Genomic DNA, 24,476 nt, shown 5'->3' with positions numbered 1-24,476 from the left:
GGGTTCCAGTGTCTCACAACATGGTAAAATCAAATCAGAGGCAGACACTGTCAGTAAAAGCTTCTCTTGGAAACGCTCCTCTGGATGCTGGGCCTCCCTCCCCAGCCCACCAGAGCCGTGTGCCACTGTCATACGCCTGCTCCATGGACATCTTCCCACTGCAGAGAGCGCTCCGAGCCAGACTGTGACTAGCCAGCCCCTCTCTGGGCACCCAGGGGCTACATCTACACTGCAGGCTTCTTACACAAAACTTGAGGAGCATCTATAATGCACGCGCATTCTTGCACAAGTAAATTTATGGCAAAATGTAGGAAAGGAGGGCTTCTTGCGCAAGTTATTCCTCTCCCCAGGAGGAATAAGCTCTTTTGTGCAAGAGCTCTTGCACAAGAAGGCAGTATGGATGGGCAACAGGGGTTTCTTGCACAAGAGAGCGTTCACACTGCCATGGACGTTCTTGTGCAAAAGCACATGGCAGTGTGGATGCGCTGTTGCACCTAGCAGTTCTTGCGCAAGAAGCCTGCAGGGCAGATGTAGCCAGGGAGTGTTTGGGTTTGTTACCAGCACTGAGCTTTCTACAACAGCCCAGGGAACATTGTGAAAAGCCAAAACTTTTCCGCCCTGGGTATCCCTGGCCAGCCAGAAAGAAAGGGAATTTCGGTTTCTGTATCATCACTCATGTGCCCCAGTGGCCTAATGGACAAGGCATTGGCTTCCGAAGCCAGGGATTGTGGGTTCAAGTCCCATCTGGGGTGACACTGGTGATGTTTCCTAGTGGAGTCTCTTTGTCTTCCTCTTTACCATGTTAGCTGTGAGGGTCCCCTGGAATTGCCATTTTCCCCCAGACAGAACCCCTCCGGAGCAGACGGTGACACTGGTGTTAGGTGCAGACAGGAGGAGAGTGTTTGTTAAAAGCTGAGGTGTGCACAGTGAAGTCAGATGCAGGCGCTGGCTTCTCTGTATGCACCTTGGCACCTGTTACCCATCAGTACCTGCCACCTCTCACTCCCCTGCCAGCACCCAGACAGAAGGCCAGTGCACATGGAGCCAGCGACCGTAGCGAGGGAGGCGGCTGCAGCACAATTCCAGGCTTGGGGCACATTGAACAACTTTTTGAAATATTTTTAAAACAAAAAATATGAAAAACTTTAGGCTCCATCTACACTGCAGGCTTCTTGCCCAAGAACTGTTTTGTGCAAGAGTTCTTGTGCAAGAGCACATCCACACGGCCATGTGTTTTGGCACAACAGGGAGGGAGAGCTGAGTGGTTTGAGTATTAACTTGCTAAACCCAGGATTCTGAATTCAATCCTTGAGGGGGCCATTTAGAGATCTGGGGCAAATCTGTCAGGGAGGGTTCTTGTGCTTGCTATGAGGGCAGGAGACTGGACTATCTGACCTCTCAAAGTCCCTTCCAGCTCTATGAGGTGGTTTATCTCCTCCTAAGGAGCATCTACAGCAGCATAGATGCTCTCTTGTGCAAGAAAGGTCTAATGGCTATTTTAGCCTTAGGGGTTTCTGGTGCAAGAAATCCCTCTTGCCTGTGCACACTGCCTTCTTGTGCAAGAGGGCTTATTCGTTATGGGGAGAGGACTAACTCTTGCACAAGAAGCCCTCTTTTCCAATGGTTTACTGTTTTTCTTGCACATGAATGCACATGCAGGGTAGACACTGTGCTAGTTTTTGCACAAGAACTGCCATTCTTGTGCAAGAAGCCTGCAGCATAGCCAGGCAGTGTGAAAAACCTCACAACAATAAGCCCCAACCCAGGAGGTCCTACTAAGATTTGAACTCAGATTGCAAGATTCAAAGTCCTGCCCCTTACACCATGGGACCAAGACAGGTGACTGTGTGTAGCCATATGGAATACTGAGCTTTCAGACTGGCCTCTGGACTCTGGGCTTTCCTCCTGCTGCTTCATCCCTCTGGCTACGACTACATGGCACATTTATTTTGGAATAAGCTGGTCTGGAATAGTGATTCCAATATAGCTTATTTCGAACTAGCACGTCTACACTGCAGGGAAACCTCAGAATAGTCTGAAGCAGGCTCCCCAGTGTAGATGAGCTATCTCAATTTAGAGCCCCAGGAAGAATAACTTAGAATGGCCCTGGGGAGGGGCTAGTTCAAATTAGCAGCAGTGGTGCAGCTACAGACACCTTATTTTGAAATAGCTAATTTGGATTACATGTTATTCTTCGTAGAATGAGGTTTGCAGAAGTCGGAATAAACCGTCTGTTACTTCAGAATTATTTCAAAATAACGGAATTGCTGTGTAGACTCTTGCATTGTTATTGTGGAATAACGGCCATTGTTCCGAAAGAACTTTTGTGTTTGTGGATATAACCTGCGCAGCCCAAGAAATGTGATTGGCAGCTCCTTCCCACAATCTTTCTGTCAATTGCAGCGGAGGGCTCTGAAGACACGGACCCAAGGCAACCACCTTGGTTACCTTCTGCTAAGGCCAGGCCGGAGGGAAAACAATCACTCCTTCGAGCAGGAGTTGAACCAGCGACCTAAGGATCACTTGTCAAACACAAACTACAGTCCTCTGCTCTGCCAGCTGAGCTATCGAAGGGTGCCTGATTGATGCTGGCTTGTCTAGGTTGTCATTTCTACAAGTCTCGGGGCACGTGCTCCCCCAAGTAGGTGGCATTGCTGATGGGGGGGCAGAGAAGCACAGGGGCTGTCACAGGTACTTCACATGCAGACGGACCCCTTGAATGAAACCTGAGCTAGATCCATCCATGTCACAGGAAAAGGAAGAAAGTTGGGTTCTTCTCATGTGTCTTCTTTGTTCCAGAGTCTCTAGGGCTGCGGTCGGGGCAGGTCCACAAAAAAAAAACCACTTCTCACGTGTCTCCTCACGTGTCTTCAGCAGGGGAGGCGGGAGCAGAAAGTGGGAAGGGCGGGCAGGGGAAGGGTGTGTGCGGTGGTGGTGGGGGAGGCACAGAGGGGAAATACAGAAGGCCCTTGTGGGGGCACCCAGGGGAGAGTCTCACAGGTGTCCTTGTCTGGAACTCTCCCTCAGGGCCTCTCAGATGCACAAGCCCCCGGAAGGGCCTGCTGGATGGCAGCCGTGTGCTGCTGCTGAAGGGCCTTTTGCGGAAAAGGGATGCAGATTAGACACAGCGCAATTGCAAATGAAGCGGGGATTTAAATCTCCCCCGCTTCCTTTGCATGAACATGGCTGCTGCTTTTTTTCTGGCTCGGGGCTTTGCCAGGAAAAAGCACCAGTCTAGACGGGATCTTTTGGAAAATAAAACCTTGTCCAAAAGATCCCTTATTCCTAGCAATGTGGCCCTCTGAGCAGCCTCTGATGTTCCCTGCTTGAGCCCCAGAACCAGCCCTGAGTGAGTGGGGCAGAGGGGGAACAGCTCACACATGCCAAGGGGCTGGCCAGGGGCAGGACATGAGCCTGCAAGGCAGCAGTGACATCACAAGGAACTTTTACAGCACCTCAGCTCATTGGCTGGGAGGCAGTGACCTCACAGAGGGACCATGGCAACAGCCAGGTGGGACAGGCTGCAGGGCTGGGGCATCTCAGAGACGCCCATGGCCTGGCTGCCTGGAATCTCCTTTGTGAGGTTTCCCCCTGAGGAGATTTCCCCTGGCTGTAGTGGGAGGGGGGTGGGGCAGGCAGGGCTGCCACTGAACCTCTGGGAGAGGCAAGAGAGAAGTCTACTAACACCCGATGAGGATGGGATTTGAACCCATGCATGCAGAGCACAATGGATTAGCAGTCCATCGCCTTAACCACTCGGCCACCTCATCTGAGCTGTTACAATTTGCTTCAAATCACCTGAAGTCAGCACTTCAGGGAACCTTTCTGCCACTTGCTGACTGGCCAGGGACACCCAGGGTGGGAAGGTTTTGGCTTTTCACAATGTTCCCTGGGTTGTTGTACAAAGCTCAGTGCTGGTAACAAACCCAAACACCCCCTGGCTACATCTACCCTGCAGACTTCTTGCGCAAAATCTGTTTTGTGCAAAAGGTCTTGCCCAACAGTGTGTCCACACTGCCATGTGCTGTTGCACAAGAGAAGTGCTTTTCTGCAAGCGCGCCTATGGCAGTGTGGACGCTCTCCTGCTCAGGAAAGCTCTGATGGGCATTTTAGATACATGGCTTTCTTGAGCAAGAAACCGCTGTTGCCCATCCACACTGCCACCTTGTTGACGAGTTCTTGCACAAGAGGGCTTATTCCTTGTGGGGAGAGCAATAACTTCTGTGCCAGAAGCCCTGTTGTCTGATTCTGCACCATAAATTTACTTACACAAGAACGTGCCTGCAGTGTAGACGCTCTACAAGTTTTTACACAAGAGCAGTTGCTCTAGCACAAAAAGCCTGCAGTGTAGACGTAGCCCTGCAGTGTAGACACAGCCTGAGAGAGACAAGGAAAGGAAGTGGCCAGAGCCTCCCCCCAGCAGGCTGGCCCTCAACAGGACAGGCACGTCTACACAGCACCCTCACCTCCAAGTGAGCTGTGCAATGTGAGCGGCTGCCAGGGACTCCAGGGGAAGGTCTGTGGGGAGTTTCCAAGGCAACAACAACTACAAAGTTTCATAATCTACACTCATGTGACTGTGATTTATTCCTCCACTAACAAGTGTCTCTGAAGAGATGAGAAATGCAGGGCTCAGGTGCAGGGAGCCGGGTCACATTCTCCTGCCTGATTCTCAGTCCTGGTTGCAGCCTGGCGACAGAGAGAAGAGGCCAATGCAAACAGCCCCATGGCAGCGCGGGAGTCAGTACATGGGTGGGTGAAGCAGGGAGCTGGGGGCAGAGTTCAGCTCTAACTCACTAGGGTTGCGTCCCATAGTTCAAAATAATCAATGTGCCTATTTTGAAATAGCTTATTTTTTAATTTGGGGCTGTCTACACAGCACTTATTCCAAACAAATCGCTATTGCGAAACATCCCTCCCTCCTCCTGCCATGCAGGGACATCAGAATAGCGAGCCTGTTATAGCTTGAAATAAGGGGCTTGCTCTTAAAACGCGTCTGTGTGATATGAGCACCACGTCCTAAACCTCCGAGCTAGCCGGCACACGGGTGTCAGTCTCACAAGTGGCCCTTTCAGAAAGGAGCTTTGGGCAGCCGCAGGGATGTTGTGGGCTCTGGAACAAGGTGGGTGAGGCAGCAGCTCTTTTCACAGGCAGGGGAATTAGCTCAAGTGGTAGAGTGCTTGCTTAGCATGCTAGAGGCAGTGGGATCAATATCTCCACCTGCAGCTCAGCTCTTATCCTTTAATTTCAGTGGCTGCCTCCCTCTTCCTACCTCCTCTCCCAAAAGCGACAGACCCCCAGCAATTGCCATGCTGCAAAGCAGAGAGTGGAGATATCAAAGTCAGTAGTCGATCAGGCTCTGTCATGCAATGGAAAGCACGTTGGACTTCTAAGCTGTAATGGTTAATGTGAGCCCAGCTATACATTCAAAGGCTGTGGGTTCAAGTCCCACCAGAGTCACTTCAGCTGCTTCCTCATTTCCAGGATGTGGCTTTTACAGACCAGTCAATCTTTAGGCTGACACTGGGGTAGGCTGGCATCCAGGCAATTCCCAGCAGACCCCAGTAAGGATGTAGGGAAGGGCTGGTCCTTGGGGTTGGGGCTGGCAGTTGTTCTGAAAGGCTGCAGGTGCTTTTAGACTGTTTTGTCCCTCCCTGTCTCCTACGAGTGCTGAGCAACACTCAGGCTATGTCTACACTGCACTGTCCTTCTGGAAAAACCTACGCAAATTTCGAAACCCAATGGCTGTGTCTACATTGGCACTCTTTTCCGGAAAAGGGATGCTAATGAGACAGTTCGGAATTGCAAATACCATGGGGATTTAAATTTTCCCCGCGGCATTTGCATGAATATGGCTGCCGCTTTTTTCCAGCTTGGGGCTTTGCCCGAAAAAAGCACCAGTGTAGACAGGGATCTTTCAAAAAATAAACCTTTTCTGGAAGATCCCTTATTCCTCTTAACATCAGGACCTTATTGCTGCTCCCCTGGGTGCCCAGGTATGTGCAGGTGCTGCTGACCAGCCTGTACCTAGGATGAGCCCAACTCCCATGTGACAAAGGGAGTGTGACATCAGCTGATAATGCCCCTAGGTGCCAGCCTGGGGAAGCCATGACTTGGAGCCAGCTACAGATACCCATGGAAAGCTGATTTTCAGAGGGGTATGATCAGCCCTTCCTGTGTATCTGGCTTCTTCAAAGGGGCTTCATTAGGAGCTAAAAGCCAAGGAAGGGACATTTAGAAGGGTGAATCCCTGGCCCTATTTTCTGTGTTCCCCACTGGCCTAATGGACAAGGTATTGGCCTTCTAAGCCAGGGATTGTGGGTTCAAGTCCCACCTGGGGTAACAGTTTCCTCTCACTAACAAATTATTTGCCTTCCTTGGCTCTCTGAGACAGTTCGCAAGGATGATCCATGGTGGCTGTCTCTCTCTCTATAAAAACTGTTCAGACCCCTCCCTAGCAAATACAGGTGTATTTCCTAAAAGCCCATGTATTCACAGGCAGAACAAAGGGGCATTTTTTGCACTTGAAGGCCCATGAGTGACAGCGAGAGAGAGGTGCCTGTAGCAGAGCAGGGTCTGTCTGGAGACAAAGCGGTGCCTGAGGATGAGAAGGCCAATGAGAGGCAGAGACTCCAGAGCAGTGGGGGTGGCTAGTGATCTGGTCTGGCAAAGTGACAGAAAATCCCGAGGCCCTGAGCATGGTGCGGGCGAGGCCCATGGGGCAGTTTGCCTGGTGGAGTGTGGGGGGGGAGGAGAAGTTGTGAAGCTCTGTGAGTGGATAAAGTCCCTGACTGAGCTGCGCCACCTGCCGTGTGTGCGACTCAAACTGTCTTAAGTCCCCTTTTGTGTGTCTGTTGCGCTTCCAGCTTCTTTCCTCAGGCACGTTCATCCGGCAAAGACCCCCCCAGGGATCTTGTATCTTCCTTTGTGCAGCTCAGCCACAGACACAGCAGAAGGGTTTTCCTGCAGCCACCGGCCCCAGCCCCTCTCTCCAGAGAACTGCAGCCCCTCGGGCCAGGCAGCTGCTCCCAGCATTCAGGAGGCGCCAGGCCAAGAAGAAACCGTCTGACATGGTGCTGCCAGGGAGGGGCCTCACTGCTAGTCACTGTTCCTGTTCCAGGAGCGGAACGAGTTTTTCCCTGGGCACCAATATTGAGGGCATGTGCACCTGTTTGTGTGTGAGCCCCCATGGCACCCATTGGCTCTTTCTGGGGGGTGGAGGGTCCCCTGGCTCCATAGCTCCTCCTGGAGAGTGGTGGAGGGACCCCGTCCAGTATTTCCTGCTGTGGAGAAGTAGAGGTAGCCCATTCCCTATAGCTCCTGCTGGGGGGGACCTTGGCCCCTTATCTCCTGATACGGTTTCAGTTTTTCCCTGGCGGATGCTCCAGACATGAGGGATGCCAGCGCACTGCCCCAGCCCGGGCCTGCAGTGATGGTTTTTACACATGCAGGGAAATTCCCCGGCTTCTCCCCCTCACAGAGCTACCTCCTCTCTGGGAGGCAGATGAACTGCAGGTGCGGGACAGCTACCTGCCAGCAGGGACAGCAGCCAAGGCACCAAATATCGCTGGGTCTGCAGCCAGTGTTGGGAACTGGGCAGGGAACAGGAGACTTTTGTGTGTCACACATCTCAGGTAGGATGGACCCTCACTGAGCCCAGATTGTGACTGGTCCTAACATGGAGTTTGTCCAGAAAGCATCAGAACTGGGGCAGGACAGAGGTTCTGTCCACACAGAAAAGTTATTTTGAAACAATGGCCGTTATTCCAAAATAACAAGGCAAGAGTCTAGACAGCAATTCCGTTATTTTGAAGTAACTCTGAAATAACGGACGGCTGATTCCAACTTCTGTAGACCTCACTGTACGCAGAAAAATGCCTATTCTGAAATAGCTATTTCAAAATGAGGCGCGTGTACATGCTCCACTTCTGCTATTTCAAAATATCCCCTCCCCAGGGCCATTCTAAGTTATTCCCCCTGGGGCTCTAAATCAAGGTAGCACGTCTACATTAGGGAAGCCTCCTCAGACTCATTTTGAGGTTTCCCTGCAGTGTAGACGTGCTATTTTGAAATAACTGTTCCAGAAGAGCTTATTCCAAAATAAACGTGCCGTGTAGATGTAGCCAGAGAGTCCTGAGAGAAGAAGGAGCCGGAGGGAAGCCAGGAGAGCAGAGGCCAGACTGAGAACTGTGTGTCCCAGGTGTCTACCCCAGGCCTTCTGTCTAGGTCCCAGGTGTAAGGGGCAGCACTAATGACTCTGAATCCTCCAATCTGAGTTTAAATCTCAGTGGGACGGGCTGGGGTGGTCGCTGGGAGGTCCTTGTGCTCCAGGCTTTTCGGCTTCCTTGCCCTGAGGTTCACTAAGGGGGGTTTTGCTTGTCTGAGGCCCATTAGAGCTTCGTGAGCAGACTTGTGGTCAGGTGCCTGAGGCCATCACAGCTGCAGGGCAGGTCGCCCATCTCACCCCCGAGCTCAGCCCATGCTGGAGGCAGCCAGAGAGTGTGAGCAGAACGGAGGCGGGGGAGTTGTATACTTTGAGAAGGGTCCTGGCTCCCAGCCACACACCTTGGAACAAAGACCAATGGCCCCTGCACAAAGTGCATTGTGGGAATAAGAGTTGGGGCAGCAGGAAAGGGGCCAACCCCTGAGCACCAGCGAGCAGGTGGGAGAAGATGGGAGTGAATCCTCCTACCTCTCACGTGCAAAGGGAGCACTAACCCACGTGCAACTCATCTCTAGTGCTCTGGCCTCCAGCAGCTTTGTGCCCCTCTAGGGTGGGTTATTTCAGAGACCACAGAGGAAGAGGGAGGGGTCTCTGGATGTGCGGAGCCCCCGGCTCTGCCTGTGAAAAGAAAGAACAAGGGCACAGGCAGAAACTTCAATTCCACTTTGTGCGTCTTGACTTTTTCAATCTAAGGACTTTGAAGAAAGACTTCAAATGTCTGCTCCAGTGGCGCAATGGGTTAGCGCACAGTACTTATAAGGCAGTACTTGTAGGAGACATGCTGAGGTTGTGAGTTCAAACCTCACCTGGAGCACTCCTTTTGAGACCCTGCTGGGTCATCCCCTTGCGGTGGTTCCAAAACTTTTCAGCATCACGCCCCCCCTTTTTGATTTTTGAAAACCCTCACGCTCCCCCCCAAAAAATAGAAGCAAAACTTGTTTTAGCAAAAAAGAAAAAAAATTGATGGGGGGAGGGCTGGGTCACCTCTTCCCCCTCCCCTGGAATTTCTTCACACCTCCTCCCCCTCCTGCCCCGGGCTGGCCCCAGAGCTCAGGCCCTGGGAGTCTGATCAGCAAGTGAGACTCGCCCGTCAGTCCAAGCTGCTTTCTTCCCGGCAACGTAGGAAGGGGCCACTGCAGGTGTACAACTCCCTGGCCTGCTGTGTCTGTGGAAAGGGGGAAGAGGACACACACTTGTCACTGGGGAACAGGGCGCATGGATCCCACTCGTTCCTGCAGAAAATGAAACAGGCTGAGCATTTTGCAGAGAACAGGCCAGAGCCCTTCTGCTGTCCCTGGAGAGATGGAAATGGGGCCGTTCCTTGTGGGGAAAGAAGTGGGTGTGTTGGGAGTGGGGTTTGAGCTCAAACCTCCCCACAGAGCAGAACCCCACATTAGGGGCAAGAAAGAGCCTTGAGTCAGGCAGTGGAGAACACCTGGCTCCTGTTATGCTGTGATGGGATATTAGGAAACTTTTTGCCCACAGCCTGGCTAGCTCAGTTGGTAGAGTGTGAGACTCTTAATTTCAGGGTCATGGGTTCAAGCCCCATGCTGGGTGGTGCCCTTCTTTAACTCACATTCTCAGCCTGTGAGCAATTGGCTCAGTTTTCATTAGGGCTTTAGAAAGAAAAAGTCTAGTCCTGGGGTCCAGCTTTAGTAGAACCAGAGAGAGAACCAACTGCAAATTCCATCTTCTGAGGAGAATGGAAGAGGATTTTCTTCTCCTCAGTTCTAGCCACATCAGCCCAGGGAGGAGAAAAAATAACCCTCCGCCCGCTGATTGTCCCGTCAGCTTCTGTAGCTTCACCTCCTGCCACAGCAGCTCCAGCTTTGAGCTACAAATCTCAAGGGGCTGGTGAGGAAATGAGGAGCTGGCAGCTCGGGTGAGTCGCTCCCATGAGAACAAGAGGTGGAGTGTTCACAAGGTGCATTCCCCTCCCCTGCAGAGCAGGGTGTTGGAAAGAGCCAGGAACAGAACAGTCAGACAAGTGCCATTCTCTGAAGAACAGTTGTGTGTTTTGTGTTTTTGTGTAGTGCTTATCACATTTGCCTGACATGCAAAAGGTTCCTGGTTCAAAACCAGGCACAAACACAGGGTCTTCTCTTATTGTTGCTCCCCTGGGTGCCCGGGTAAGTGCAGCTCCTCCTGCCTGGGATAAGCCCAACTCACATGCGACGGGGGGGTGACATCAGCTGAGAATGCCAGATGGGTCAGGCCAGGCACCGGATGGACACTTCTGTCTCAGCCTCCCCTGCCCTCGGAAGCAGGTGTATGGGGCCAGCTCCTCCTGCTGCTTCCCTTGTGTGACTTGTCCAAGGAGGAAGTGAGGCAGGAATGGGGCAGAGGAGGGAGGCCAAGCTGAGGGGGGCAGGACAAAAGCTCAACATCTCAGTGGGACTCAGTAGGGTGAGCAGAGCCCCCCCCCTTGTTCTGCCAAAGCCTGTGGGGTGGGGCTGGCTGTGGGGAGGCAGAGTCCTGTGCCTGTCTCAGGGCATCCCCCAGGAGCCTCCTTGCAGCCCAGGAGAAGAAGGGGGCTCTGGGTGGAAGGAAAACAAGCAAAGCTGGTCCCAGTGGGCCTAGGCCAGGGCTCCAGTTTGGCCCAGCTGAGTCACAGGTGTCTTGTGTAGGTCCCATGGTCTAAGAGGCAGCACTAAGGACTCTGAGTCAACCCTCTATCTACACTGCACCTAAACTTGAAATAAGATGTTACATCAGGGCTCTGTCTACACTACACAGACAACGCTTTAGTAAAGAGAACACAGCTGCCAAATTGTTTTCGGAAGAGCAGACATGCGTTTTTGGTGCCTCTGTGAACCTTGTTTTGTGAAGAAGAAGGGAATGTTACAAAAAAAGGTTTTTTTCCCACATTTGGCCCAGTGTAAACAGGCCAAATGTTGGAAAAGCTTCTTCCAGAAAAAGCTATGCAAACTAGGGGTCACAATTTACCTAGCTTTTTCAGAACAGTGTGTGTAGACATAGCTTGAGCGAGGCACAGCACTGGTAGGAGACATGGAGGGACAAAAGGGTCTATGGGTACCTGCAGCCTTTCAGAGGAGCCCTTGTCTCCACTCTTGCTGGGGTCTCCTGGGAACTGTCTGGACTAAAGCCCATCCTACTGTCAGGCTAAGGATTTCCTGGTCTGTAAAAGCAGCTCTGGAAATGAGAAAGCAGCTGAAGTGACTCTGATGGAATTTGAACCCACAACCTTTGAATGACCAACCTAGGTCACAGTGAGCACCAAATCTTAGAAGTCCAACACGCTTTCCATTGCGCCACAGAGCCCTGTGGATTGTGGGTTTTGCTGTCTCTAATATCTGCTTTGCAGCATGGCAATTGCTGGGGGAAAAGAAAGGGGAGCCAGGTCTGTCTCTTTTGGGAGAGCAAGTAGGAAGAGGGAGGGGCCACTGAGCCCCCTGACAGTGAAAACAATTGGGCTATGTCTACGCTGGCAGGTTCTTGCGCCAGAAATATGCAAATGAGGCTAAGCGTAGCGGCATTGCACAAGAGGGTTTTTCTTGCACAAGAGGGGGCTGTGTAGATGCTCCTTCTGGCACAAGAGCCTCTTCCACAACAATGGTGGCTAATTAGATATGCAAATGAGGCTCACCCACTCCCTTGGCCACTTGCCACTGCTCCTACCGGCCGCCCGCCAGCCACTCCCTCCAGTCACCCCATCCATGCTGCTGTAGGTGCCAGTGTCTCACCACACTGTGAAATCAGACCAGAGACGGACACTGTCAGTAAACACTCATATCGGAAACGCTCCTCTGGATGCTGGGCCCACCAGAGCCGTGTGCCGCTGCCATCTGCCTGCTCCATGGACATCTTCCCATTGCAGAGCGCTCCGAGCCAGACTGTGACTAGACAGCCCGTCTCTGGGCATCCAGGGGCTACGTTGACACTGCAGGCTTCTTGCTCAAGAATGGCCGTTCTTGCGCAAAATCTTGAGGAGCATCTACACTGCACACGCGTTCTTGAGCAACTAAATTTACAGCAAAACGTAGGAAAAGAGGGCTTCTTGGGCAAGAGTTATTCCTCTCCCCATGAGGAATAAACCCTCTTGTGCAAGAGCTCTTGCACAAGAAGGTAGTATGAATGGGCAACAGGGTTTTTTTGTGCAAGAAATCCCTATGGCTAAAATGGCCATCAGAGCTTTCTTGCACAAGAGAGCGTGCACACTGCCACGGACATTCTTGTGCAAAAACACGTGGCAGTGTCGATGTGCTCTTGCACAAGACATTTTGCACAAGAACTCTTGCACAAAACAGTTCTTGTGTAAGAAGCCTGCAGGGTAGATGTAGCCAGGGGGTGTTTGGGTTTGCTACCAGCATTAAGCTTTGTACAACAGCCCAGGGAACATTGTGAAAAGGCAAAACCTTCCAGACCTGGGTGTCCCTGGCCAGCCAGCAAGTGGCACAAAGGTTCCTGGCAGTGCTGGCTTTGGGTAATTGGTAACCAATTCTAGCACTTCTGATGAGGTGGCCGAGTGGTTAAGGCGATGGACTGCTAATCTATTGAGCTTTGCATGCATGGGTTCAAATCCCATCCTCATCATGTGTTTGCAGCCCTTCCTCTTGCTTCTCCCAGATCTCTCTTCAGTTCAATGCCAGCCCCTCCTGTAACCCTGCCTGCCCCAGCCCCTCCCACTGCAGCCTGGGGAAAGGGGAAATCTCCACAGAGACACTCCCAGATGGGACCCTCAATCCCTTCTGCCCTCAAGGGGAAACCTCACAAAGGAGATTCCAGGCAGCCAGGCCATGGGGGTCTCTGAGATGCCCCAGCCCTGCAGCCTGTCCCACCTGGCTGTTGCCATGGTCCCTCTGTGAGGTCACTGCCTCCCAGCCAATGAGCTGAGGTGCTGCAAAAGTTCCTTGTGATGTCACTGCTGCCTTGCAGGCTCATGTCCTGCCCCTGGCCAGCCCCTTGGCATGTGTGAGCTGCTCCCCCTCTGCCCCTGTCACTCAGGGCTGGTTCTGGGGCTCACACAGGGAACATCAGAGGCTGCTCAGGGGGCCACATGCCCCCAAGGTCACCTTTTAAATGTCAGGGCAAGCCAGGATCTATCCCGTCCCTTTCCCAACACCCCACCCCTTTGCTGAGCCCCTGCCCTCCCTAAACCTTTCCATGGACTCTTGGTTACTAATGGACACTCACCACTAATGACATAATCACACCCCAGCCATTTTGCTAGGGCTGCAGCTTTCTTACACAAGAGAGTGTCCACAATTCTCTTTATAAGGAGATACACCATCTCATAGAGCTGGAAGGAGCCTTGAGAGGTCAGGTAGTTCTGTCCTTGCGCTTATGGAAGCTCCAAGAACCATCCTTGACAGATATGCCCCAGATACTTAAATGGTTATCTCAAGGATTAAACTCATAACCCTGGTCTTAGCAAAGTCACATTCAAACAACTGAGCTATCCTGCCTTGCTTTTAGGGCTAAAGCACACGGCCGTGTGGATGGGCTCTTGCACAAGAATTCTTGCCCAAAACCGTTCTTGGGCAAGAAGCCTGCAGTGTCGATGGAGCCTAAAGTTTCAAAATAGTTCAAACAATTGTTCAATGGGCCCCAGGCCTGGAATTGTGCTGCAGCTGCCTCCCTTGCTACGGTCGCTGGCTCCATGTGCACTGGCCTTCTGTCTGGGTGCTGGCAGGGGGGTGAGAGGTGGTGGGTACTGATGGGTGACAGGTGCCAAGGCGCATACAGAGACGCCAGCGTCTGCATCTCTGCAAGTGACCTCACTGTGCACAGCTCAGCTTTTAGCAAACACTCTCCTCCTGTCTGCGCCTAACACCAGTGTCACTGTCTGCTCCTGAGGGGTCCTGTCTGGGGGGAAATGGCAGTTCCAGGGGACACTTGCCCAGTGTTGAAACATCTCACAGATAACATGGCAAAGAGGAACCCAAAGAGACTCTACACCTACCAGGAAACATCACAACTGTCAATCCAGGTGGGACTTGAATCCACAATCCCTGGTTTAAGAAACCATTGCTTTGTCCATTAAGCTGCTGGGGCACACTAAAGATAACAGAGACAGAAATTCCCTCTTCCAAATGCACATTCCTCAACTTTTAGATGACAGATTCAAGCCGTTGGAAGGAGCCAGAAACACAGGGGGGGCTGATCACACCCCTCTGAAAAACAGCTCTCAGGAGGCACCTCCAGCTGCCCCCAAAGTGTGGGTCACCCCACACTAGCCATGGGTGAAACTCAACACCTTGACATCTCATCTCCCTCACAAAGCCAGGGGCTTGTTCCCACAGCCGCAGCCTCAGCAGGGAGCCGTGCTGGCACTCACTGCTCGTGGGGAAGGGAGCGGGTCCCACAGGTCTGGGGCTGGTGGGAAATGGGCAGTTGTCACTGAAGGGGAAGGATAAAACGCATCCACGTTGCCGAGGGCAGGGAGAGCGGCTGGGGCTGGGCTGGTGGTGCCGTGGGACGTCCCTGGGGGAGCTCTGCAATGTGACCCTAGCTCCCAAGGCAGCAAGTACAGAATCCCCCTTGGCGAGCGCAGGAGGCTCCGACCGGCCTGGTTTAAATCCGTCTGACGGGCTGGACGACCCCGATGCTGGAGTGTCAGAGCCCCTGTCAACCAGCCTGTGTTTGTCCCCTCCCACACCAGGCAGGGCAGGGCCCACGCTCCCAGCAGGGAGTTACAGGCACGTCTCTCCCACCCAGAGCACTGGGACGACCATGGAGCAGGACTCACTGGCCAGTGTGTGGTACCCAGGGACTTACAGTGGGAGTCAGAGCCCTGCCTGGCCAGTGCTAGTCATCTCTGCACCCGCTCCAGGTTTCTGGTTTCCTTCTCCCTAACGAACCTCCCCAATCAGCCTTTTCCTGAACCAGCAGTTCCATGGGTGGCCAGGGGAGGCCTCTTCTGTGTCCCAGAAGGACATAAGAAAAGGTGAACAAAGGCCACAGCAAGGGACCCCTGGGAGTTGAACCCAGGATCGCCTGTTTACGAGACAGGTGCTTTAGCCAGCTAAGCCATGGTGCCCTCTTGAGGCCACTTACTAAAACTGATCTATTCTATGGTCCCAGACAACACCTTTGCCTCCCAAAGTGCAGCCATTCCCCATTTCCCTCCAGCCCTGGTGATGTCTGGCTCCCTGGGCACAGAAGGCTACAGCTCAGTGGGCAGAGGCTCTAACATGCACATCTCCCCCAGCCGCTGGGACTGTGGAGTTGGCCTTGAGATTTAGTGTTGCTGGGGGAAGGGGTAAGTGCAGCAAACACTGATCATCTGGATTGTAAGCTCTTGGGTCTCACAGTTTGGGTTGGAGACCCCAGGTGGGGGCCCGGCCTCCTTGGGTCTGTCCCTTCCTGAGGGCACAGAATTAAGAGAGAATTCCTTTGTCCTATAGCAATCTGAATTGGCCAACGAGCAAGTCACAAATTTTTTGTTCACATATAAGTACAGGAGAATGGTCTCTTACAGTAATGATGGCCAAGTGGTTAAGTAGTTGGCTTAAAAATCCAAAAGTTTTTCCCTGTGCAGGGTTGAATCTTGCTCACACTGAGGCCTGTGTTTTGGTCATACCCCTAACAAGGGCAACAAGCTTGACTGCCAGGTGTTTGCACATCTGGACCCAGAAATATCCTGAGCCTTGGTTCTGTGGGCCAGTTTCTTTTCAGCTCACTGCAAACTGCCTCCCAGCTGTAGGTGAGGCTGAGTGTGCATGAAACCAGCGGTGCCTGACGCCTGACCAATGTGTCTGCTTTTCCTACCATCCCTCCATCTGTACCTAGAGTCGGCTTCCTTCAGTTGAACTTTGCCTTGTCCCCACAGCAGGAAGCCAAAGGGAGCAAAGAGCAGAAGTGCAGGATGCTGGTGGGGTGCCCTCTGGGTTTGATTTAGTGAGTCTTAGTTTGACTGGCTGAATCAAGTTCCAGAAGATTGATCACGGCAATTCCTCTCCAGCTGGATGTGGTTCTTGTTCTTCTGTACAGAACAGCCAATGGGCGTTCAGATCTCAGATCTCAGCCTTGCTCAGTTGATGGGAATAGAAACCAGACACCTAGCAGGTTTGAACTGGTTTCAGTTGAGGGACCCGTCTGCCTGGTTTACATGCATTGGCACAAGAACACACGAGGGGTTTGCTGACATTTTAAGAATCCCTGTACAATAGAAATCCATGACTGACACACCTGGAGGTGCAAATGTTTCACTTAGGATAATCAACTTTTTAAGGGGGCACTTGACATTGGACCAAGGACCTCTACAATCGGCACTCACACACTACCACTGAGTTACACCCGACAGTGGTTGTATGTTTCAGCCCAGTGTTGGGAACTTAGCACCTGGCAGCACTGCCTGCAGGAGCAGATTGTCATCCTGAAGTGGGAAGACCAGCAACTGGCTCCAAGGCAGGGTTAGGACACAGCTAGAATCCTCCTCCTCGTCCTGGAGCTACAGGTCATCAGCGTTGTCATCCTGAAGCTGCAGCTGCTGCTGCCCAGGTGTCTCCCTCACAAACTCCACAACCATCCTTGGACAAAGCCCTGGTCCCACTGCCTCATGTCAGGGGCCTCAGCAGCGCTGGGGGTTGGCTCCAGGGGGAGAAGCTGGTTCAGGGGAACTTGAGCTGTTGGGCCACTGACGCAGGCCACCAGCAGCAGCCTCTGTGCAGGACACACACGCTCCAGGCCTCCCAGTCATATTGAGTCTCCCCGTGTGGCTTGGCTTGGGCTCCAGAGCCTGCCCCCCAGCTGGTGCCTTGAGGTAGCCACTGCAGCAGCAGGATTTGGGGCATTAGTTGCCCTGCTTTTGGGGACAGGAAGCCAGGCCAAGGCCCTTTTAGCCACTGGGGCTGTGCAGGCTGAGCCTTCCCCTACCACATCTCTGCCCTGCTTCCTGCAAACCAGCTCAGACATGATTTCTAAACTGCCAAACAAGGAAAATAATAAAACCTGATGAACTAGGGAGACTTTTACCTACCTACGCATTTCAGGAAGTCCAGCTCCATGTAAGGCAAGACTGTGTGGCCTAATGGATAAGGCGTCTGACTTCGGATCAGAAGATTGAGGGTTCAAGTCCCTTCACAGTTGCATTTACCTTCCTTTGTCTGTGCTTGTGGATCCTGTTGTCTTTGGCCTGGAAAGGTCCTATGTAACAATGTGGTTTTTCTATAACCCTATGGAAAGGCCTGTAGCTATTCAGTAGGTCTAAACTAAAGCCTTCTTCTGCAGCCAGACTGAAGAGCAGCAGCAATTAGCTGTAAAGCCTGGAGTCACATGCTCACGTTCCAGCTAAATGACATTGAAATAGTGTCACACTAGGCTGAGAAAGGATTGTATCCTAGTGCCACCCACTGTCACCAGGCAAGAAGCACATCTCACGGTGGGTAGAGAAAACTTAATCACCAGCATTTTGTCTGGCATAAGACTGCTTACCAATAGTTGTGGTTGTGCAATTGGCATTCTATGATTCTTGTCCTCACTTTCCTATTGTTTGTCTGTGTGATAGTCTGGTTTGGATCTGTTTCTGTCTGCTGTATAATTGATTTTGCTAGGTGTAAATCAACTAAGGGGGTGGGGTTTGATTGGTTAGGTAATTCTGTTACAGAATGTTATGATGGGTGAGTGAAATTATACTAAAATAATTGGTTAAGGAAGAACTAAGCAGTATTGAGTTTCTCTATATAAACTGGGGTCCAAGAAGGAGACCAGCAAGAAGAAGGAAAAGGGGAGAAGAGAAGAGGAAGGAAAAAGGAAAGGAAGACCAAGAAGGAGGAGAGAAGACCTTAAAGCCGAACTCACCTCAAAGGCAGCCTAAGACCAGAACGGCCAGGACTCCTCTGCACAGCTGTTGCAATGGTTTGCTGTGTGAATTCTATGGCAGGTGACGTTAGGCCTGCGCACTGGGATTATTTACCAGTTTCCCTGACCTCATAGCAGCCACAGCTGTGATGGCCGAGTGGTTAAGGCGTTGGACTCGAAATCCAATAGGGTTTCCCTGCGCAGGTTCAAATCCTGCTCACAGCGAGGCCTGTGTTGGCCACAGCCCTATCTAGGGCAACAAGGGCCTCTCTGAGTTACCAGCAGTGGGGCTGTTAGTGTCAGCATCTAACTAATTGCAATAGTAAGCCCTGTCTTCACTCAGGTGGAGATTTCTGCTGCAGTCCATCTTGGGAGCATTACGCTGCAGGCTTTTTGCATAAAAACTTGCAGAGCATCTACACTGCACGCATGTTCTTGCGCAAGTAAATTTACAGTACAGCATCGGAAAACTGGGTTTCTTTTGGAAGAGTTATTCCTCTCCCCACAAGGAATAAGCCCTCTTGTGCAAGAGCTCTCCCACAAGAGGGCAGTGTAGACAGGCAACATGAATTTCTTGCACAAGAAGCCCCTATGGTTAAAATGGCCATCAGGGTTTTCTTGCAGAAGAGAGAGTCCACACTGCCATGGATGTTCTTGAGCAAAAGCACATCTCTTGTGGAAAAGCAAATGGCAGTGTGGATGTGCTTTTGTGCAAGACCTTTTGCACAAGAACTCTTCTGCAAAAGAGTTGTGGCACAAGAAACCACCAGTGGACACTCTACCTTGACTTAGGGCCCCAGGAGGCACTGGGGAGTAATTACTTTGTATGGCCCTGGGCAGGAGCTATTTTGAAATAGCAGCAGTGGAGCGTCCACACTACCACTATTTCAAAATAGCTCTTTTGGAAAAAGCATTATCCCTCATGCAATGAGGTTTACAGATTTGGAACTAAGCCGTGGTGGCTTTTGGGGTGAGTGAGTAGGAAGAGGGAGGGGCCACTGAAGGCACTTAACCCTCTGGCTGGCTCTGCTTGCAAAAAAGACCAGGGACCACACATCACTGAAGAATGTGGGTATCGATCCCACTACCTCTTGCATGCTAAGCAAGCACTCTACCACTTGAGCTAATTCCCCTGCTGTGCTGTGAACCCCCCTTTTGGTGACTCTTACCTTTTCCACAGGGACGTCTGTCTTCTAGGTCAATGGTAAAGGAGAAGGCTCCAACAAGGCTCCTCTTCACACTCGTGCTTGGGACCCTCATTCTCTCTCTGGCCTCAAGGGCAGATCTCAAGGAGACGACTCCCTTCAGCAAAGCCATGGGGGGCTCTGAGACTCCCTTCAGCAAAGCCATGGGGGGTCTCTGAGATGGCCCCTGCCCTGCAGCCTGTCCCACCTGGCCACTGTCATAGACTCTCTGTGAGGTCATCACCTCCCAACCTCCTTTAGCCAATAAGATGAAATGCTGCAAAACGCCCTTGTGATGTCACTGCCACACCCACCCCTGCCCTCCAGGGCTAATGTCCTGCCCCAGGCAGCCCCTTTGCATGGCTGAGCTGCTCCCAGAGGTTTAAATAACACATTTGTACAGGGACTGTTCTATTGGGCACCACCCTCTGGGCGTAGAAAGGCTCAAGGCAGGAAGTTGAAGGTGGGGGAGGTTGTGATAGGACTATCAGAAATTAAAATGTGGGAGGCTCAGAGCAGGGATTTAGGGATTGTGTGGTTGGGGAGGGAGCTCAGGGCTGGGGTGAGGATGTGGGAGGGTACAGAAGTCAGGGCACAGGATTAGGGATGTGACAAGGCTTGGGCTGTGTGAGTGTTGAGGGGGATCAATGGGACACATGACCATGATGTGGGACCTTCTTGGAACCCTTCTCCCCCATGCCCCGAGCAAGCCGCTCAGAGATGTCCCCATTTCTACGGCTGGATTGGAGCAGCACCTGCGCCACCCCTCTCCCTGCACACTCAGGAGAGCCAAAACCTCCTGTGCAGTTGCAGCAGGAGCATATTTGGAGCATGTAGCCAGCATGCTTGGCTGGGCCATTGCTCCGTGAGCTCTCCACGTGGGGCAAGCAGGCAATGAAAATTCAGAACTTCCCGGGTTCTTTAATGGGGAAGGGCTTGTCCCTTTGCATCCTCCTACCGGACAGCAGAGTTGAAAAGGGGGACCGGAGTGGTTGCAAAATGGGGAATCATGGGACACCTCCTGGAGGCCACTTCAGCAATATATCAGCTACACCAGGGGTGGATAATAATTGTTGCAAGGGTACATGAATTTTGGTACTTGGCCATGGGCTAGCTGTGGGCCCCCAGGAAGGGCAGGGTGTGGGGTGGAAAGGGCCAGCCTCCTCCCAGCATTGCCTGGCTGGGATGCTTTGAATTAAAACAGCAGCAAAGGTCTCCTGGCCTCACTGATACCATGTGGCCCGGTCACTGACCATGGTGTCTATGGCTACTATAAAGGCTCATGGTTCTGGCCTTGCCAGGATCATGCTGTGACTGGGAACCACGAGCCCTTTAAGGAGGGTCCTGCTGCCTCAGCCACCTCCTGGAAATTCTGTGGCACTGGCAGCAGAATATCAATAGACGACAGCCAGACGCAGTCCAGGGGCTGGACCAAAGTGTTAGGTGGGCCCAACCCAGGCCCCAGGCTGCATTTTGCCCCGTCCTGATCTACATTGTCCCTGCCTCAATCTGCGTCGACTGACGTGCTGCACCTCTGGCGGGGGTGGTGTTATTCAGTCAGCAGAAAAGGCGAGCTGCGCCAGGGGATAGAATCCCAGACTCATCGAACACTGGAACTGGAAGGGACCATGAGAGTCATCGAGTCCAGTCCCCTGCCCTCACGGCAGGACCAAGCACCATCTAGACCATCCCTGACAGGTGTCTGTCCAACCTGCTCTTCAATATCTCCAGGGATGGAGATTCCACAACCTCCCTGGGCAATTTATTCCAGTGTTTCACCACCCTGACAGGAAGTTTTTCCTCATGTCCAACCTCAACCTCCCTGGCTGCAGTTTAAGCCCCTTGCTTCTTGTCCTATGGGAGGGACATTGTACTATAGATACTGACATTATTAGGTCAATCACTCCCAGAGCCAGTATCCTGAACCTCCCCCCCACACCTCAACTCCCTGCCCCAGGCTCAGCTCAGAGCCCCTTTCACCAAGTCCCTTAGCCCAAGACCAGTCTGCACCCCAACCCTCTGCCTCAGTTAGATGAAAGTGAGTGAGGACTGGGGAGGGAGCCTGGAGTGAGCAGGGGCAGGGCCTTGAAGAAGGGGCAGGAAGGAGGCAGGGCCAGGCTGTTTGGGTTTGAGGTAGAGCCTGGATTGCAGTTAAAGTAGAAAAGTGATCTTGTGCTTAGAAAGGTAGGAGTGCCCTGGCTTAGCATTACCTAGATGCTTTTCTTCAAGCCCCCCCTTACGGCATTTGCTCGTGGGGTCTGTCCAGCATTTCATGGCAGAGCTGTACAGATCTAATATCCTCACAATAAGATGGAAGACCAGAAGCTAGAAATAAACTTTATTCTGTGAATTTTGTCACCTGCCTCTACCACATCCAAATAACTAAGCAGCAAAAGAGGAGCCTTGAGCTGGGTGGGAGGAGGGGGGAAGGGAGGAAGAAAACATTTCTGTTTTTTACATTCATGGGTAAAGTGCAGAGGGCTTTGACAGATGAGCCCAGGTGAGTGAGAATTTAGGCCAGATTGACACTACACACTTCCATTGGTATAACTACATCCCCTCCCCCACGCCAAATGGGGTAGTGACACCAACTGACCAGGTGTAGACAGCATTCCGCTGCTCCGCTTGAGAGTGCCTGCCTCTCGCAGAGCACTGTCTACACCCGGTCAGTTGGTATCACTACACCACACGGTTAACTACCCTGAGGGGAGACGCTTCCCTGTGGGGTAGCACAGCCTTACTGGAGCGTGACAGCAGAGCAACACCCCCCATGCTTTTGTGCCGCTGCAGCTTCTGAGGTATAGACCTGCCCTAAGACAGGCAGGCTCATCTAGGACCCTGGAATGGCTCTGGGTTGGCCGGTTTGTGTGTGTGGAGGGTCACAGAGTGAGACACAGGTAGGTAGAAAGAGTGAGAAACTCTGTTCACTAAGACACTGCGGGGCCATTCACTCTTGTCCTCTCATCATTTTATTGGGAATCTTGTGGCACTTTTTTGTTCTTTACAGTCCCAGCTGCTGGAGGAGACAGATGGCAGGGGAAGCTCAGATTATATTACAGGTACGTTTCTGGCCTTGGCCTTTGGGTTGAAAAGCTGAAGATCCAAAACAGAAGAAACTAACCCTACAGTGAAAGCTTTGTTATCCAGCAATCATGGAGAGCAGAGGTTGCCGGTTATTCAAACGTGCTGGATACTAAAGCTTATTGCCTTGTCCCTGCCCAGAGAAAACCATGGCCCTTGAGAATGACAGCAGCTGGAGGCATCAAGCCAGCTGTCTGGACAGAAGGGAGACAGGCCCACCCACATACCTGAGGATGAGGGGTACAGTGGCTAGGGGCAATGCCAGTTAGCCAAGCTTTCCGGATATTCAAGTGCTGAATAACAAAGCTTTTGCTGTATTAGAAAAGATCTTTAAGCCAATCTCATACATTTGGAAGGCCTGACATTGTTTTCATATGCCTGGGGCTGGCTATGTGTGATAGCAGTAAAGAGGGTCTCTTAGCCACACATCTTTGCTTTACTTTAGATATCTCATATTGGAAGTGATATCATAGAGAATGTCTGTCTACAGCAGGGATGGGTAGAAGAGCCTCTGCAGGCCACATCTGGCCCATCAAGCAGGTTGATCTGGCCTGTGGAGGCCCTGCCACTCCCCCGCCCCCAAGCCAATTAGAGTTTGGGGATGGGGGGGGGGGGGGGGAGTGCACAAAGTTTCCTTCACCCTGCAAGGAGCACACGGCCCTTTTAAGCACCATGTACTCCCAGCAGGGCTGATGGAAACTTCACGTGTCCCCCTGCCCACAAGCCTTGATTGGCCTGGGGGCAGAGGTGACACAAGGCCACTTCAAAAATTTCTCAAGTGGCTCCCAGTAAAAAAATTACCTGCTATAGACAGGGTGGTGGGTACAGGCTCTTCTAGAGGACGGCTCCCAAAGAAGGGAACAATCTTCCCAGAGAAAGAGGATGTGAAAGTAAAGATTGGCTTTCTGCCAGAGGATGTGACATCATAAAACGTGACTGTCTCCCCTTCATAATCCAGATAAACCCCAATGTTACTGGGGATACAAAGTGGGATCAGAGCAGTCTTAGGGGAGGTGAGGGCCCAGAACAGAAACCCTGCACGCTGCAAAGCCCAGATCCCTGCCTCTGGGTTTAGGTTTGTCGCTCCCTCTTGTATCACAGACTCCTTGGCGATGCCCAAAACCCACGTGTCTTTGTGGTCCACCTTCACTTCCCAGTAACATCTCCCTGAGGTGAAGCCCTTATAGCCCAGCACACAGGCCGAGGGGTGAAACGTATTCTTGGCCCGTGCCATCTCATCTCTAGATATCACACTCTCATCCCTGGACAGGAGGCTACAGGGGTTTGGCAGGTCTGGATCCAAAGTGACCTGCACTGGAAGGAGAGAAAGAGAAAGAGTTAAGCCCTGTCCACACTGGAAAATTCATCTGGACACAGACTCGGCTGGTGAACAGTGTTCCCTTTGACATTTTCCATCCATATGTGAAAAATTTTGGTATCCTCACATGGCTCAGTGTGCATGTGCACCACCAGTAGAAACACACACACGGGCAGCTGTGGGCTCTGCTAGTCAGCTGGGTGGCATTTGAATCTCTCGCAGGTTGCTGCGCAAGCGCTCAGCTCACAGGGAGCACTGCTGCTCACCCTAATGTCCTTCCTGTCCAGACACAGGAACCTCTCACCTCAGTCGAGTGGTGCTTTTCACCCAGGCCAGCTAGGTCACAGCCTAACTTCCATTTTCTCTTGGGCTAATGCCCTACCCACTTGGCAGCGAAGACGCAGGCTAAACCACACCAGCATAAAGCCGTTAGAAGCTTTTTCTAAACATTGAGGCTGAGATTTTAATGAACAATTGTTGTAGGAAAATATCTGCAGGAGAACTTACCTCCCTTCTCGGCCTTTGATAGCAGAAGGCCCAGTTGATAGGGCAGTGCCTCTGAAAAAAGAAAAGAGCAGAAGAGAGGTGATTTCCCACTTTCTTGTAGGAAAACAGCTTCACGAAAATATAGGGCTCGGTGGATTCACCCAGAAGCACAGGCAAGGTGGTGATTTGCAGCACAGCGCCCAATGTTTAGGCATCTGTGATCCACAAAGCCTGAGTCAGGCTTGTAGGCTCCTTATGCCACAAATGGGAAGAGAGCAACAGCCTGGGGTTTCCCTAGTAATTGAAATTAGGCAGGGGACATGGCGTGGGACGGCGTGAGGACCAATGAGGGGTATACGGTTAGGACAAAGTGGGCTGTATGGCACCACACCAGGTTCAATTAATCTGAACTTTAGTCCCC

General features: G+C 52.1%; 10 non-coding genes and 1 pseudogene across 11 annotated transcripts in view; 6 read left to right on the top strand and 5 right to left on the bottom strand.

Moving 5' to 3' along the window:
* The first annotated feature begins 679 nt into the window (after nucleotides 1-679).
* Nucleotides 680-752, top strand: TRNAR-CCG (transfer RNA arginine (anticodon CCG)). Its single transcript has one exon. It is a non-coding gene; the product is annotated as a tRNA-Arg (tRNA).
* Nucleotides 753-2,484: 1,732 nt separating this feature from the next.
* On the bottom strand, nucleotides 2,485-2,574 carry TRNAY-GUA (transfer RNA tyrosine (anticodon GUA)). Its single transcript is given in 2 exon segments — nucleotides 2,485-2,520; nucleotides 2,538-2,574. It is a non-coding gene; the product is annotated as a tRNA-Tyr (tRNA).
* Nucleotides 2,575-3,688: 1,114 nt separating this feature from the next.
* TRNAS-GCU (transfer RNA serine (anticodon GCU)) lies at nucleotides 3,689-3,770 on the bottom strand. Its single transcript has one exon. It is a non-coding gene; the product is annotated as a tRNA-Ser (tRNA).
* Nucleotides 3,771-8,944: 5,174 nt separating this feature from the next.
* On the top strand, nucleotides 8,945-9,038 carry TRNAI-UAU (transfer RNA isoleucine (anticodon UAU)). The gene is made up of 2 exons: nucleotides 8,945-8,982; nucleotides 9,003-9,038. It is a non-coding gene; the product is annotated as a tRNA-Ile (tRNA).
* Nucleotides 9,039-9,708: 670 nt separating this feature from the next.
* TRNAK-CUU (transfer RNA lysine (anticodon CUU)) lies at nucleotides 9,709-9,781 on the top strand. The gene has a single exon. It is a non-coding gene; the product is annotated as a tRNA-Lys (tRNA).
* Nucleotides 9,782-11,401: 1,620 nt separating this feature from the next.
* Nucleotides 11,402-11,506, bottom strand: TRNAR-UCU (transfer RNA arginine (anticodon UCU)). Its single transcript has 2 exons — nucleotides 11,470-11,506; nucleotides 11,402-11,437 (listed from the first exon to the last, which is right to left on the bottom strand). It is a non-coding gene; the product is annotated as a tRNA-Arg (tRNA).
* A 1,190-nt stretch (nucleotides 11,507-12,696) lies between these two features.
* TRNAS-GCU (transfer RNA serine (anticodon GCU)) lies at nucleotides 12,697-12,778 on the top strand. The gene has a single exon. It is a non-coding gene; the product is annotated as a tRNA-Ser (tRNA).
* A 4,424-nt stretch (nucleotides 12,779-17,202) lies between these two features.
* Nucleotides 17,203-17,275, top strand: TRNAR-UCG (transfer RNA arginine (anticodon UCG)). Its single transcript has one exon. It is a non-coding gene; the product is annotated as a tRNA-Arg (tRNA).
* An 854-nt stretch (nucleotides 17,276-18,129) lies between these two features.
* On the top strand, nucleotides 18,130-18,211 carry TRNAS-CGA (transfer RNA serine (anticodon CGA)). The gene has a single exon. It is a non-coding gene; the product is annotated as a tRNA-Ser (tRNA).
* An 835-nt stretch (nucleotides 18,212-19,046) lies between these two features.
* TRNAA-AGC (transfer RNA alanine (anticodon AGC)) lies at nucleotides 19,047-19,119 on the bottom strand. The gene has a single exon. It is a non-coding gene; the product is annotated as a tRNA-Ala (tRNA).
* Nucleotides 19,120-21,778: 2,659 nt separating this feature from the next.
* The window catches only part of LOC142821652 (zinc finger protein RFP-like), a 29,424-nt pseudogene continuing 26,726 nt past the window's right edge, over nucleotides 21,779-24,476 (bottom strand). The window contains exons 6-7 of the transcript XR_016347335.1: nucleotides 24,077-24,127; nucleotides 21,779-23,565 (exon numbers count right to left, since the gene is read on the bottom strand). The product of XR_016347335.1 is annotated as a zinc finger protein RFP-like (transcript). The remainder of the gene's footprint in view (nucleotides 23,566-24,076; nucleotides 24,128-24,476) is intronic.

Source organism: Pelodiscus sinensis, chromosome 19 (assembly GCF_052426305.1).
Source record: "Pelodiscus sinensis isolate ZL-2025 chromosome 19, ASM5242630v1, whole genome shotgun sequence".
Taxonomy (NCBI): Eukaryota; Metazoa; Chordata; order Testudines; family Trionychidae; genus Pelodiscus; species Pelodiscus sinensis.
The sequence above is the reverse complement of the archived record's forward strand: the minus strand, read 5'-3'. Positions and strand labels throughout refer to the sequence as shown.